Here is a 16,675-nt window from a genome sequence, read left to right as displayed (position 1 = left end):
GCCCAGAAAAATGAGAAAAGGTGTCAATAGTTACATGTATAAAAGAGAGTTTGCCGAAAGCTGGTTAATGAGTCACGTCCATTTGCCAGAGAGCATTCTGTGAAAGTCCTCTAGGATTAACTCATGAAGAAAGTGGCTGTAAAATTAGTACCTGGCAAGTAGGTCAGTGACCTACAATGATTTTAGCTTGTTTCCATGTAAGGGGGAACTTTTTCCGGAGTCTGGCAGCGTTGACATGAGTTAAAGCGTGAAAATTTTCTGCATCGGTAAAAACGGGAGCAACTAATGTATCAGCTTTGGCATTGGCTGCTGAGGTGGGGAGGGGCGTGTGAGCCCCAATGTGAGTAATGTAGAAAGGAGAAGACCTTGCTCTTGAGTAGGGACTGAAACCTTTGGAAAAGAAAAAGTAAGTTATCATCAGGCAGAAATTTGATGAAGGCAGTTTCAGTTTTGTGAACAACATGTACTACGTGTGCAGAATCAGAAACAAGGTTAACTGGTTCAGGGAAATCTTCAGGAACAGCCAGGACAGGGATTAGCTCAGCTGGTGCAGAAGTTGCTCCTGTGTTAAGAACATGTTCTTTTGGGCCGGGCGCGGTGGCTCAAGCCTGTAATCCCAGCACTTTGGGAGGCCGAGACGGGCGGATCACGAGGTCAGGAGATCGAGACCATCCTGGCTAACACGGTGAAACCCCGTCTCTACTAAAAAATACAAAAAACTAGCCGGGCGAGGCGGCGGGCGCCTGTAGTCCCAGCTACTCGGGAGGCTGAGGCAGGAGAATGGCGTAAACCCAGGGGGCGGAGCTTGCAGTGAGCTGAGATCCGGCCACTGCACTCCAGCCCGGGCGACAGAGCCAGACTCCGTCTCAAAAAAAAAAAAAAAAAAAAAAAAAAAACATGTTCTTTTGGCCCTGTATGTGCTGCTCAGCCATTACAGGAAGCATCAGTAAAAACAGTGACAGCTTCAGCTAATGGAGTGTTTCTAGTAATGTTAGGTAAGATCCAAGAAGTGAGTTTAAGGAACTGGAATAGTTTTACGCTTAGGATAATGATTGTCAATTATACCCAGGAAACCGGCCAAATCTACTTGCCAAGCAATGCAGGTTGCAAAAGCCTATTGGACCTGTAATCGGGTGAGGGGAACAATGATTTTTTGGGGCTCTGTACCCGAAAGACAAAGCAGACGAGAACGAGGCTGACCAATTAAGATAGAAATTTGATCTAGGTAAACGGTAAGTGTCCGTAAAGAGCTGTGTGGGAGAAAACACCATTCAAGTAAATGAGGTCCCTGGATAATGAGTCCTGTTGATGAATGTTCAGTAGGAAAGATTAGTATTTCAAAAGGTAGGTGTAGATTTGCCCTGGTAACCTGAGATTGTTGAATGCGTTTTTCTGTAAGTTGTCATTCAGAATCTGCTCAGGGATCAAAGACCCTTTGCTGCGTAAATCAGGATTGCCCCGCAACGTTGCAAAAAGATTAGACGTCGCATATGTAGGAATGCCTAAGGAGGGGCGAATCCAGTTAACATCTCCAAGTAATTTTTGGAAATCATTTAGAGTTTTTAAAGAGTCTTGTCTGAGCTGAACTTTTGGGGGCTTAATAACCTTGTCTTCTAGCTGCATTCCTAAATAGTGGTAAGGAGAGGAAGTCTGGATTTGCTTGTTCATAAACCATAAGTTTTACAACAAGTTGTTGGCCGTGGCTATCAGGGATAGCTTTTTCTGCTGCGTCGTGAAGAAGGGCAATAAAGTCTGGATAGGGTTCATGTTGTCCCTGTCTGACGGGTGTAAAAGATGGGCATAATTTGCCATCATCTTGAATCTTATCCCAAGCATCTAGGCAGCATTTTCAGAATCGTTCAATAACCTCATCATTTAGAATAGTTTGGTTTTGAATTGCAGCCCACTGGCCCATTCCCAGTAACTGGTCAGCCATAACGTTAACAGGAGGATTAGAGCCCTGATGAAGACGAATGCGTTCCTGGACAGCATCAGCCCACCAAGTCCTGAATTGTAAATATTGAGATTTAGATAAGGCTGACTTTGCTAAAATTTCCCAGTCATAGGGCACCAAACGTTTATCTTCTGCCAGGGCTTTTAATGTGGAATGGACAAAAGTAGAGTTGGTGCCGTACTGCTTCACTGATTCTTTGAAATCTTTGAGGAATTTAAAAGAAAGACTTTCCTAAGTAGCAGGGCATAGCTGAACCTGGCCTGGATGTATGGGGTCAGGTTGAACTACTGCCTGGACAGCAGGAATACCAGGAACTGGCTGTGCCCCAGTGGCAGGCAGTTGTGGAGCCTGATTATTTCCCTGAGCAGCCTGATTGTCAGGCTGAGGGGCTTGATTGTCAGGCTGTTGATCTTGAGGAGCCACGGGGTCAGCCGCCTGCTGAGCAGGATCAACGGGCTGTGGCTGATTTGGTGCCAATGGGACGGCGGGTATTGGAGGCTGTAAAATTGCCAGGCTTCGGGATCCCCATATTCTCTTGCCTGTGCTGTAGCCCTCATAAGCGGAGTGTCATTTTCAGGGATGTATGTAACTTGTTGCTGATGAGCGGCAATGGTGGTGTTGGCAACAGCAGTAGCGACCAGACCGGAAGCGGAAAAAGGTTGGAATTTGGAATGGAGGAAGAGTTGAGGATCTGTAGACCCGGCTAAGAGGAGATTACCTGCTGAGCAGGTCTTTCATGGGCCTGAAATCCAGGCTGTCGAGGTATCTGTGGACCAGGCCTGAAGGGAGCATGAGGCTTCAAGGGATCCCGAATTGTGGAAAGAGACCCAGGCTTCAAGGCAGCCTGAGTTGCCGAAAGAGAAACAGGCATGAGAAATGAAAAACTAGGCTGCGGAGGGATAGGGTTGAGGGTCTCGTCTTGTTACCGGGCGGAACAGCAGAAGGTTGAGAGCCCTACAGCAGGGTGAACAGAGACAGGGTTGAGGGCCTCATTACCGGGCCAAGAATTGAGAGCCTCTTCGCCAGGCTGTGTAGAAATCGGAGCCTCTGTATCAGGCTGCATGGAAACAGTTTAGAGCCCCTTTTTCAGGCTGCGTCATGTCATCTGTCTGCATAGCTGGAGCGTTGAGAGTGTGAGGAAAGGTAGGAGGGTCTGACCGTAAGCGACGGCTGTTGGTAATATGTTTCAGCTGGATTTTGCTGGTTGGGGGAAATAAGCTCATTGAGATCAGTTAAAAGTTCATCATAAAGCGATAATGGGGGCGCGGCAGGCTCTGGAGTAGGCGGCGGTGGCACAGGAATGTCAGAGTGGAAGTCCACCTGTAGAATTACGGTCTCAATCTGCACAGTATCCTCAGGGGAAAGAGAACTGAGAACTTCCTCAGCCTCCTTAGAGGAGAGGAAAGGGATCAGTCTCCATGTTGCCTTCCTGAGTCTGTAAGTAGTCTAGGACGGAGCGAACCGAAGCCCAAATTGACCAAATGGTGGGCAGAATAATATGTCCCCCTTTATGAGCAATTTTGAATTGTCTGCCAATCTCATCCCAATCTTTAAATTCTAAAGTTCCGTCAGTTGGAAACCAAGGGCAAGGAAGATCTACAACCTCAAACAATTCAATTAACTTATCAGTAGAAACTTTTACACCTCCTTCTTTAAGGAGAGTTTTTATAAAGTTTAAATAAGCTGAGTACTTAGTACTGGCCAGTCCCATGGTGTCCCCGGGATACTCTGAGTGCCCAAGCTTACCACCAAGCTTATTGACCACAATCCTCAGGAATCTGTGGTTGAAATCCTCTGCTGAGTCCTGCTCTCAAAGCGCAACTTCACACAGTGAGGGAGAAACCCACGTTGGAGCGCCAGATGTAGGGTCCAGCCCTACTGGGCCTGTGGGTTTTTCTCCTCATGTGCGGAGATGAGAGATGGTAGAAATAAAGACACAAGACAAAGACATAGAAGAAAAGACAGCTGGCCCTGGGGGACCACTACCACCTAGATGCGGAGACCGGTAGTGGCTCCGAATGTCTGGCTGCGCTGTTATTTATTGGATACAAGACAAGGGGGGAGGGTATGGAGTGTGAGCCCTCTCCAATGATAGGTAAGGTCAGGCGAGTCACGTGTCCACCGGACAGGGGGCCCTTCCCTGTTTGGTAGCTGAAGCAGAGAGAGAGAGAGAAGACGACTTATGTCATTATTTCTTCTATGCATTTCAAAGACTTTAGTACTTTCACTAATTCTGCTACTGCTACCTAGAAGGCAGTGCCAGGGTGGAACGTGAAAGCAGACCAGGAGCGTGACCGCTGAAGCACAGCATCACAGGGAGACGGTCGGGCCTCGGGATGGCTGCGGGCGGGCCTGACTGATGTCAGACCTTCCACAAGAGGTGGTGGAGCAGAGTCTTCTCTAACTCCCCTGGGGAAAGGGAGACTCCGTTTCCCAGACTGCTAAGTAATGGGTACCTGCCCCAGGCACTGATGCTACCGCTAGATCACCTGAGGTCAAGAGTTCAAGACCAGCCTGGCCAATATTGTGAAACCCCATCTCTACTAAAAGTACAAATATTAGCTGGGTGTGGTGGCGCATGCCTGTAGTCCCAGTTACTCAGGAGGCTGAGACAGGAGATTTGCATGAACCTGGGAGGTGAAGGTGGCAGTGAGCTGAGATCCTGCCACTGCACTCCAGCCTGGGCGACAGAGCGAGACTCCACCTCAAAACAAAAAAAAAACAGGCCGGGCGCGGTGGCTCATGTCTGTAATCCCAGCACTTTTTGAGGCCATGGTGGGTGGATCACAAGGTCAGGAGATCAAGACTATCCTGGCTAACACAGTGAAACCTGTTCTCTACTAAAAATACAAAAAATTAGCCCAGCGTGGTGGTGGGCGCCTGTAGCCCCAGCTACTCAGCAGGCTGAGACAGGAGAATGGCGTGAACCCGGGAGGCGGAGCTTGCAGTGAGCCGAGATCACACCGCTGCACTCCAGCCTGGGCAACAGAGCAAGACTCTGTCTCAGAAAAAAAAAATAAAGAAAAACCAAAAGACTACAAGTTGGATTCAGTGTATACTGCTGCGGTGATGGGTGTCCCAAAATTTCACAAATCACCACTAAAGAACATACTCCGTATACCACCTGCTCCCCATAAACCTATGGAAATATATATATATATATTTAAAATTTTTGGAGGCGGTAGGAAGGAATGCTGTAGGAAGAGGGGCTGTTATTTGTCATGTGATTCCATTCCTGCCCAAAAAACAGGCCTGTGTCACCAGATTTTATGAATTCTGAGGCATGAATTACCCTTTTCCTTAAGTCCCTTTAGATAGTGTTTGTAATTTCGTGTCTTACTGCCCACAGAGTCTGTTTTGTGAGTCTGATGATGTCTAATGAACGTGAATGTAGGCCAGTTGCTGTGTGTCTATTCTAAAAGGGAGACAATATAAGGAGGCTGCTCTGATCTTCCCGTCACAGCGGGGAACTCCATTTTGAGGGGTGTTTTTTTTTTTTTGAGACGGAGTTTCACTCTTGTTGTCCAGGCTGGAGTGCAATGGCGCGATCTCGGCTCACCGCAACCCCCGCCTCCTGGGTTCAAGCGATTCTCCTGCCTCAGCCTCCCAAGTAGCTGGGATTACATGTAGCATGCGCTACCATGCCTGGCTAATTTTGTATTTTTAGTAGAGACGGAGTTTCTCCATGTTGGTCAGGCTGGTCTTGAACTCGCGACCTCAGGTGATCCACCCGCCTCGGCCTCCCAAAGTGCTGGGATTACAGGCGTGAGCCACCGCACCCAGCCATTTTGAGGGGTTTTTTTTTGGTGATATTGGCCAAGAGCAGGTCAGTTCACTTAGTTGTTGGTGGGGGGGGGGCGTTGCTTAATTTTGTTAATAGCTGATAGGTTGGAGGACAGGCTTTTATAATGTGAAAGGAAAATAAAACCTCAGGACCCCAATTTTTATACCAAAAGGAAAATATTAAGCTAAAAGCTGAGTCAAGCAAGAAGTTGCCTTTTTGTTCCTAAGTGAATAGCTACAGATAAAAAGTTGTCTAGATGAAGAGTATACCAGGAGTCTCCTCCTACCACAAAGCATTCAGCTGCTGCCTTGGGAGGCCCCATTCCCCTACCTCAGGCTGTCCTCTTGGAGGCATGACTCAGGGGCTGGTATGCACTGGGCCCTCCAAGAGCTATGGCAGTGGTGGGCATCTTAGCTCAGCCTAGGCAGTTCTGAAATCGAGGACCAGGAAAAATTGGAGGGGGAATGGAAGACAGATCATTCTGTAAAGTTTCCAAAAAGGAACCCCAACCCAAAGGCATCCTGATGTCTGTGCCTAGAAAAAATAAAAGGAGAGACACAAAGGTTTTGTTCACTGGGATGTGTGGTGATTTTTCTCTGCCTTCTTCTCTTGTGAAATTTTCAGAAATAGCACACAAATACTTTAAAAAGAGTCATCTGTTGCTCTGTGATAAAATAAAAAATAAAATACACTGCATCTGTTTGAAACAGGATGAATAAATACAATGTTATACTATGAAGAAGAAATAGTTGATAATAGGCCGGGCGCCGTGGCTCAAGCCTGTAATCCCAGCACTTTGGGAGGCTGAGACGGGCGGATCACAAGGTCAGGAGATCGAGACCATCCTGGCTAACCCGGTGAAACCCCGTCTCTACTAAAAAAAATACAAAAAACTAGCCGGGCGAGGTGGCAGGCGCCTGTAGTCCCAGCTACTCGGGAGGCTGAGGCAGGAGAATGGCGTGAACCCGGGAGGCGGAGCTTGCAGTGAGCTGAGATCCAGCCACTGCACTCCAGCCTGGGCGACGGTGCGAGACTCCGTCTCAAAAAAAAAAAAAAAAAAAAAAAATAGTTGATAATATTGTGAACTGGAGAATGGAGTAAATGTTGGAAATGTAGGAGAGAAACTGAATATTTAGGACTTTTACTGCAAGCCCTTGAAGAGTTAGCCTTGTTATAATGATTTAAAATTCACAGTCCGAAACCGAAGTTACTTTTGCACCAACCTAATATTCTTAAGGACGTGTGACATCCTGGCTTGTCTTGCCTTGCATCATGAGTAAGAGCTTCCTGAGGCCCTCACCAGATAGAAAATTCCAGTGCCATGCTCCTTGTACAGCCTGTGTAATCATGAGCCACATAAGCTTCTTTTCAATATGAATTATCCAGCCTTAGGTATTCTTTCATAGAATCATAAAAACAACTAACGCAGCCCTTTTGTACACCTGTATATGCAGGGACAAAATCTATGTATTTGTCCAGGGTGTTAGATGTACATGTCCTATAAATCCGGAAGGCTTGTGTTTTCTGGCCTGGTTGGCCTAGGTAGTACCTTTATTCTGAGTTGAACAGAAGGGGTGAGAGTATACACCGTGTCTCGTGGGATTTGGGGAAAAGCAGCCTTTTATTATCAAGAATGAGGGTAGTTTTGCATTTTCGTACTTGTCTTATAGTAGGTTTTTCTTTGTTCTTAGTGCACCTCTTGTCATAGAATATTATTATTATTATTATTATTATTATTGAGATGGAATTTCTCTCTTGTTGCCCAGGCTGGAGTACAATGGCACAACTTTGGTTGACCGCAACCTCCGCCTCCCGGGGTTCAAGCGATTATCCTGCCTCAGCCTCCTGAGTGGCTGGGATTACAGGCATGCGCCACCATGCCCGGCTAATTTTGTATTTTTAGTAGAGACGGGGTTTCTTCATGTTGGTCAGGCTGGTCTTGAACTCCCGACATCGGGTGATCCACCTGCCTTGGCCTCCCAAAGTGCTAGGATCACAGGTGTGAGCCACCGTACACAGCCAGAATATTCTTTTGTATTTCTAGTTTATTGTTTTTAATCATGAGATGTTGAGGTTTGTCACAGGCTTTTTCTGCATCTACAAGGACACTGATTTTTCATGTTGATTCTATTATGGTATATTGAATGAATTGATTTTCGGAGATAAAAGCAATATTGCTTTCCTGGATTAAATTCCACTTGATCGTGAGGTTTAGATACTGTCACAAATTGCTGAATTTTTTTTTTGCAAATATGTTGCTGAGGCTTATTTCAAAATTTAAGGAAGATAGTCATGTACAGTATTATGGTACAGCCTGACATCTTGTGTAGCGTATGGTGTGTATATGTGTATATATACCTGTATATACATGTATACTTGCAGTGTATGTATATATGATTTAGTTATATAACTTGCACATTATATATAACTGCCACATAAAAATAGTATTATAGTATATAGCATGAAATTATAGTATGAGTTTTATCCTCCATAGTTTAGTGGATTTCATTACCATGTCAGCCTGCAGAATTATTCAAATACTCCAGTCTTATCCTCTCATGGGAACAGAAGAGAAACTCCCTCTCTTGATGTTACAGAAAGTGCCACCCAAAAAACAAACAAAAATATCTTCATAATCTTTTTTTTTTTTTTTTTTTTTTTTTTGAGACAGAGTCTCACTCTGTCGCCCAGGCTGGAGTGCAGTGGCACAATCTCACAAGCTCCGCCTCCCAGGTTCCTGCCATTCTGCCTCAGCGTTCCGAATAGCTGGGACTACAGGCGCCCGCCACGAGGCCTGGCTAATATTTTTGTATTTTTAGTAGAGATGGGGTTTCACCGTGTTAGCCAGGATGGTCTCGATCTCTTCTCATGATCCTCAGGCCTCGGCCTCCCAAAGTGCTGGGATTATAGGCATGAGCCCCTGCGCCCAGCCTTCTTTTTTTTTTTTTTTTTTTTGAGACAGAGTCTTGCTCTGTTGCCCAGGGGCATGATGTCGGCTCACTGCAACCTCTGCCTCCCAGGTTCAAATGATTATCGTGCTTCAGCCTCCTGAGTAGCTGGGATTGCAGGTGTGCACCATCACGTCCAGCTAATTTTTGTATTTTTAGTAGATTTGGGGTTTCACCATGTTGGCCAGGCTGGTCTCCAACGCCTGACCTCAAGTGATCCTCCTGCCTCAGCCTCCCAAAGTGCTGGGATTACAAGTGTGAACCACTACACCTGGCCCCAAAATTCTTAATAATCTTGGACTTAGGAAAAAGATTCTATGACATGACACCAGGAGCCCTTGGATCAAAGAACAAGTATGTCATTTAGACTACATTAGAATTTAAAACTTTTGTGCTTCTGGCCAGGAATGATGATGACTCACACCTGTAATCCCAGCACTTTGGGAGGCCTAGGTGGGTGGATCATGAGGTCAGGAGTTCAAGACCAGCCAGGCCAACATGGTGAAACACCGTCTCTACTACAAATAGAAAAATTAGCTGGGCGTGGGTGTCACACACCTGTAATCCCAGCTACTCAGGAGACTGAGGCAGGAGAATCGCTTGAACCCAGGAGGTGGAGGTAGTAGTAAGCCGAGATCACGCTGCTGCACTCCAGCCTGGGCACCAGAGCAAGACTCCATCTAAAAACAAAAACAAAAACTTTTGTGCTTCGAAAAACACCATCAAGAAATTGAAGCATGTGTGGCCATGCCACCCTAAACTCCTCATCTGTTCACCAGCGCTAAGCAGGATTGGGCCTGATTAGTAAATGGATGGAGAATGCCTGGGAATACTGGGTGCTATATGCTTAAAAAAAAAAAAAAGAAAAGAAAAAGAAGGTGGGGAATTTGACAAGAGAATTCACCAAATGAGAGAAAAGCTTCCATATTGAAAATCTGGTCATTCCCCTTCATGACACAGAGTAGAGTCTTTATTGGTAGCCAGCACTCTGAGGCATCGTGGCCCATTACTGCAGGAAATGAACTCTACCCTGCAGTTCTCTCGGGCAGTGGTGTGCCCACAGTCCCCAGTCTCTCCCAGGGTATGGGGTGACAACAAAGTGGTCATCAGGAGAGAAATCTGACCTTGTGTTTGGATTTGTAAGTATAGACACTCTCAGGACACCCTCCTTCCTCCCCAAAGAAAGGCAGCTTTGCCGGGCGCGGTGGCTCAAGCCTGTAATCCCAGCACTTTGGGAGGCCGAGGCGGGCAGATCACAAGGTCAGGAGATCGAGACCATCCTGGCTAACACAGTGAAACCCCATCTCTACTAAAAATACAAAAAACTAGCCGGGCGAGGTGGCGGGCGCCTGTAGTCCCAGCTACTCGGGAGGCTGAGGCAGGAGAATGGCGTAAACCCGGGAGGCAGAGCTTGCAGTGAGCTGAGATCCGGCCACTGCACTCCAGCCTGGGCGACAGAGCGAGACTCCGTCTCAAAAAAAAAAAGAAAGGCAGCTTTTTATCACCAACCATTCCAGACATAGGAAGCAGGGTCTCAAGTCTAAGTCCTTATTCCATGCAGAGGGAGATTGCACTGAAAACTTCTTAAAAATGTCAAGGCTTCACTCAACATAATTGCAATATGTGTCAGGAGAACTGTAGTATGGGAAAGAGATTGAACTCAGTCTTGAATGCCTCAACAAGAGAATTATAGCTAAAGGGCAAGGTGAGGGAGAAGATGGAACTTGGTTAGGTGTCAAGAGTTGGGAGACTGATTAATTATCATAGATGGGGGAAATGGAACTTGATTAGATACCAAATTTGAGGGCATTCTAAGCTCAAAGCCTGGTCAAGAAGAGCGTTCTGAGGAGCCTGACTCAACTTTGGTCAAGGAAGCAGTCCTTGAGATTCCCCCCAGCCTAGTTCTTACTAGGGCTGATGATAAATCCTTAAGTTTCTGGTTTCTTCCCCACATTCCAGAACACCCATTTCCCCTCTCTAGTGGACATTATCAACTATGTGTCCCCAGTGATACATTTGAAACTGCTGCAATATTGTTTATTTTTTGACAGAGAAATAAGTGGCTGTATGTAAGTTTGAGATGGAATCTTGCTCTGTTGCCCAGGCTGGAGTGCAGTGGCACAATCTTGGCTCACTGCAACCTCCACCTCCTGGGTTCAAGCTTTTATCCTGCCTCAGCCTCCTGAGTTGCTGGATTACCTATGTATGCCACCACACTGGGCTAATTTTTTATATTTTTAGTAGAGAGAGGGTTTCACCATGCAGACTGGTCTTGAACTCATGACTTCAAGTGATCCACCTGCCTCAGCCTCCCAAAGTGCCGGAATTTACAGATGTGAGCCACCACACCTGACCTATGTAAATTTTTAAATTTTGTTTATAAATATTTTTCATGAGTAGAAAACACTCAATAACCACTCAACTACATTGTGTAAATCCTTGTGCCTAATGACTCCTGATGTCGACCATCTTTTGCATGCTTATTAACCATTTGTATATATCTTGCAGAAATGTCATTCAGATACTTTCCCATCTTTTAAGCAATTAGTTTTTTACTTGGTACATAATTTATTGTACTTAAGTAGTGTAAGAAATCTTAAAATATACCAGCTGAAGGAATTTTACATGTATAGTTAGGATAGTTTGACAAATCTTCTCTAAGATGAATAATACTGTATTTTAATTTTTGTGACTGGCTTTTTGCAGTTAATATACCATTGCTTGTACCATGGAACACGATGTTATTTTCTAACGCTAAATAATATCCCATTGTATGTATATGCTTACCATATTTTGGTTATCCATTCAACCATCAATGGACATTGATGGATTGATCTACTTCTTAGCTATTGTGAACCATGGTTTTCAAATATCTCTTCAAGATCCAATTTTCAATTTATTTAAATTGAATAAAAATAGACCTGGAAGTGGGTTACTGGAAGATAACATTTTTTAAATTAGCTTTTGAGCACCACCATACTGTTTTCCATAGAGGTTGAGCCATTTTACAATCCTTTGGACAGGGCACGTGGGTTCCATTTTTTTCAATATTCTTTCCAAAACTTTATATTTGGGGTGTTTGAATTTTTTTCTTTGTAGTTGGATGTAGGAGTTGATTGTATTTTCTGAATATTAAGACCTTGCCAGATGTATGACTTGCTTACATTTGCTCCAGTGTCATGGTGATACAGACGTTTCGGGAAGGGAAGAGCGTGATCCCTTTAAATAATACGGAAGAGGGTAAGGAAAGTGCTGGGTAGAGGAGGGTGTGATCCCTGGCTAGGGCTCCACCCCGACAGACCTAGGTGAGGACAGTCATTTCCTGCCCAAATGTTGCATTTCCCAAGACCACCCTGGCCCACCATGCCCCATTCTGGGCCTATAAAAACCCCAGACCCTAGTGGGCAGACACACAAGCAGCTGGTTGTCAAGAGGAGCACGCCAGCAGAAGAGCACACTGACAGGCACTGGCACGCCAGCAGGCCATCAGCTGGTGGACGAGGCAGCCCATCAACTGGCGGGACTGGCAGGACAAGGCAGAGTTTGGCCGAGCCGGGGCCATCGAGCAGCCCAACTCCCGGGAAGAGCCTCTCACTTCTGGCTCCCCCATCAGTTCCACTCAATAAAACTTTTCGCTCATTCTCCACGCCCATGTGTGATCTGATTCTTCCGGTTCACTAAGGCAAGAACCCGGGATACAGAAAGCCCTCTGTCCTTGCAACAAGGTAGAGGGTCTCATTGAGCTCATGAACACAAGCTGCCTCTAGGCAGACTAAGAGAGCACCCTGTAACACACACCTACTGGGGCTTCAGGAGCTGGAAACATTCACCACTCGACACTGCTGTGGGGTCAGAGCCTCACAGCCTGCCCATCTGTATGCTCCCCTAGAGGTTTGAGCAACAGGGCACTGCAGAAGCAAGTCACACCCCCATCGCACACCTGCTAAGGGAATGAGGGAAACTTTCCCATTTCGGTAGGGTGTCTTTTTCCTCTGTAGTGCCTCTCATGGGCAAAAGTTTTAAATTTTGCTAAACATTTGCTTTTTGTTAAGACTGAGCTCCCTAGAGGTTTTACCTCTGAACCTTGTCCCCATTCAGCCTTCAGCAGTTCATCAATTACAATTTAAGTTTTTCTACCACAATACTGCTTCTCACAAAGGTTCGTAGGCTCCACACCTAGTACATAATTAAAATCGCTTACTTGCCAAGTTTTTCACCAAAAATAAAAGTTGCTAAGAGTTAACACTGTAACATGTAATTGAGTCTACTGAAAAAACAGTTTCATATGCAAGATGTGTAAGGAAAGTGAAATATGTTTTTGGTAAAAGATTATAACGCATGGGAATGTGGATTTTCCTTTTTTTCTTTGGCCTAGATTAAAGGAGTAAAAAATTAGGATAAAACTGAAAGTTTAAGCATGTGGTAAAGTTTATAAAAAATTAAATTTGTAGGCCAGGTGCAGTGGCTCATGCCCATAATCTCAGCATTTTGGGAGGCCAAGGCAGGTGGATCATGAGGTCAGGAGTTCAAGACCAGCTTGGCCAACATGATGAAACCCCATCTCTACTAAACATACAAAAAATTAGCCAGGTGTGGTGGCGTGCACCTGTAGTCCCAGCTACTCAGGAGGCTGAGGCAGGATAATTGCTTGAACCCTGGAGGTGGAGGTTGCAGTGAGCCCAGATCGCGCCAGTGCACTCCGGCCTGGGAGACAGAGTAAGACTCCATCTCAAAAAAAATAATAATAAATTTGTAAACAATTCTGTGTGTGAGCAACTTAACTAAAATTAAAAGGATATTTAGCTCTTCCATAAATTAAATATTAAAAGCACACTGATACAGGGCCAGAATCTCAGCCCATATGTCAAAATATTAGGGTTTCTGGAATATTGATTTGTTCTTTAACAAGGCAAAAATTATAAAAAGTTTATGGGCCGGGCGCGGTGGCTCACGCCTGTAATCCCAGCACTTTGGGAGGCCGAGGCGGGCGGATCACAAGGTCAGGAGATCGAGACCACGGTGAAACCCCGTCTCTACTAAAAATACAAAAAATTAGCTGGGCGCGGTTGTGGGCGCCTGTAGTCCCAGCTACTCGGGAGGCTGAGGCAGGAGAATGGCGTGAACCCGGGAGGCGGAGCTTGCAGTGAGCCGAGATAGCGCCACTGCACTCCAGCCTGGGCAACAGAGCGAGACTCCGTCTCAAAAAAAAAAAAAAAAAAAAAAAAAAGTTTATGAAAATCTTACCTTATGGTCAAATAAATTAGAACTGGATAGATTTATAAAATTTTGTTTAAAACTAGCTTTAGCATTAAAGATACACTAATGGGCTGGGTGTGGTGGCTTATGCTTGTAATCCCAGCACTTTGGGAGACCAAGTCAGGTGGATCACTTGAGGTCAGGAGTTTGACACCTGCCCGGGCAAAATGGTGAAACCCTGTCTCTACCAAAAATTCAGAAACTTAGCTGGGTGTGGTGACACACATCTGTGGTCCCAACTACTTGGGAGGCTGAGGTGGGAGGATTGCTTGAGCTCGGGGGGTGGAGGTTGCAGTGAACCAAGATTATGCCACTATACTCCAGCCCAGGTGACAGAGTGGGACTCCATCTTTAAAAAAAAAAGAAAAAAAAAATGGTTAGGCGCAGTAGCTCACACCTGCACCTGTAATTCCAGCACTTTGGGAGGCCGAGGCGGGCGGATCACGAGGTCAGGAGATCAAGATCATCCTGGCTAACACAGTGAAACCCCATCTCTACTAAAACTAGAAAAAATTAGCCGGGCGTCGTGGAACAAGCCTATAATCCCAGCTACTCGGGAGGTTGAGGCAGGAGTATTGCAAAACCAGGAGTATTGAGGTTGCAGCGAGCCAAGATTGCACCACTGCACTCCAGCCTGGGCGACAGAGAGAGACTCCATCTCAAAAAAAACCAAAAAAAAAAACAAAAAAAAACTGCACTAATGCATAAATAAAATTTGATTTTGTTTTGAAAAATATAATATTAAGAGATAATAAAAAGGCCGGGCATGGTGGCTCCTGCCTGTAATCCCATCACTTTGGGAGGCTGAGGCGGGTGGATCACTTGAAATCGGGAGTTTTGCCGGGCGCGGCGGCTCAAGCCTGTAATCCCAGCACTTTGGGAAGCCGAGGCGGGTGGATCACGAGGTCAGGAGATCGAGACTATCCTGGCTAACATGGTGAAACCCTGTCTCTACTAAAAATACAAAAAAAACTAGCCGGGCGTGGTGGCGGTCGCCTGTAGTCTCAGCTACTTGGGAGGCTGAGGCGGGAGAATGGCGTGAACCCGGGAGGTGGAGCTTGCAGTGAGCCGAGATCACGCCACTGCACTCCAGCGTGGGAGACACAGCGAGACTCCGTCTCAAAAAAAAAAAAAAAAAAAAAAAAAAAAAAAAAAAAAAATCGGGAGTTTGAGACCAGCCTGGCCAACATGGTGAAACCCTGCCTCTACTAAAAATACAAAACTTAGCCAGGCATGGTGACACACACCTTTAATCCCAGCTGCTCAGGAGCCTGAGGCAGGAAAATCACTTTCATCCAGGAGGCGGAGGTTGCAGTGAGCTGAGATCGCATTACTGCACTTTAGCCTGGGTGACAGAGCAAGACAGTGTCACAAAACAAAAATAAATAAGTAAAATAAAAGATTTTTGTTTGCCTTTTGAGTAAACTACAAAAAAAGAAGAGAGAGGAGACAGATTCAGTTGGCCTCATGCTATCGTCATTTGGTCTTGCTTGGAAAGCTGAATCTTCTTCAGAGTAAAGGGTTTTACCTTTTTAAAAAAGTTTTGAGTTACCACTTTGACTAAATGAATAACCCGTGATCGTATTTTATGATATCCAGTGCTTTAAACCTTTAATATTTGACAAACTTTCCAAAATCTTTTAGATATTAAGTCCCCTGATGTCCAAAAATGACACATTTGGCTTATTCGGTATAAAAGTCATACAGGAAGCATTGTCAATTATGAAATGGTATTTGCCTTTCTTTGGGCTGTATTTGTATAAATGTTATTGGTGTATGTTCCAAAGTTATGGGAAACTCATGATTCTGATATGACTTAGTATATACATGTTATGTAAAATTGTTGTATGCCACACATGTAACCAAAATTCATAGTCAATTGTGACTCTAATAATAGCTGTCTTCAGACTTTTGTCATCCATAGACAATTGTCTTGTTTTGATCCTTTCCAAAAAGCAGTTTATAATCAGATATAGGATTCTGACATGTACTATTGAATGCAGGTATTTAATAACTTTAGAAATTGTGCTATTGGAATAGAGGGGAAAAAAACATAAACTTCCAGGACTGTCAAAAAGAGCTGATGTGTTAAATATTGCAAATTCTTTTTTTTTTTTTTAGTGTCAAGAAAACCTTTTCTTTTGAGCTATTTAGAACATTTAGCAATTGAATAAAGTATACTCCTGGAAGCAAAAAATTTTGAGCATATTGCTTTACCTGTACTGGATTTCTCCAGAATTTAAAAAAAAAAAAACCTTGTGATTATTCTCAACTTATGGCAGTATAGTTATTTGCATAAGTGCAGTAAGAATCTATTTTTCGTTGTAACAGGACACAACTGGAAAAACTGGTTATTTTACCAAGGCTTTGTCTGGAATGGCATGCTTTCCTTAAAGAAGCAAAGTTGACTTATGGAACTAATAAGAGCCCTCGGGAAAACTGGCCTCATAACTTATCTACACGTTATCTGTAGAGGGTTCTTGACCTGTGGCAAGTAAACAATGTCACTTTCTGGCCAGGCATGGTGGCTCACACCTGTAATCCCAACACTTTAAAATAAACAGCTAAGGCTGGGCGCGGTGGCTCACACCTGTAATCCCAGCACTTTGGGAGGCCAAGGCAGGTGGATCACGAGGTCAGGAGATCGAGACCATCTTGGCTAACACGGTGTAACCTCGTCTCTACTAAAAAAAAATGCCTTGGCCTCCCAAAGTGTTTGGATAACAGGTGTAA

General features: G+C 45.0%; 1 protein-coding gene across 1 annotated transcript in view; it reads right to left on the bottom strand.

Annotated features, from left to right (window-relative positions):
- Positions 1-16,675, bottom strand: part of ZNF823 (zinc finger protein 823) — a 445,525-nt gene that overhangs the window by 196,934 nt on the left and 231,916 nt on the right. The gene's annotated exons all lie outside the window — the stretch shown is intronic.

Source organism: Macaca thibetana, chromosome 19, assembly GCF_024542745.1.
Source record: "Macaca thibetana thibetana isolate TM-01 chromosome 19, ASM2454274v1, whole genome shotgun sequence".
Classification (NCBI taxonomy): Eukaryota; Metazoa; Chordata; class Mammalia; order Primates; family Cercopithecidae; genus Macaca; species Macaca thibetana.
The sequence above is the reverse complement of the archived record's forward strand: the minus strand, read 5'-3'. Positions and strand labels throughout refer to the sequence as shown.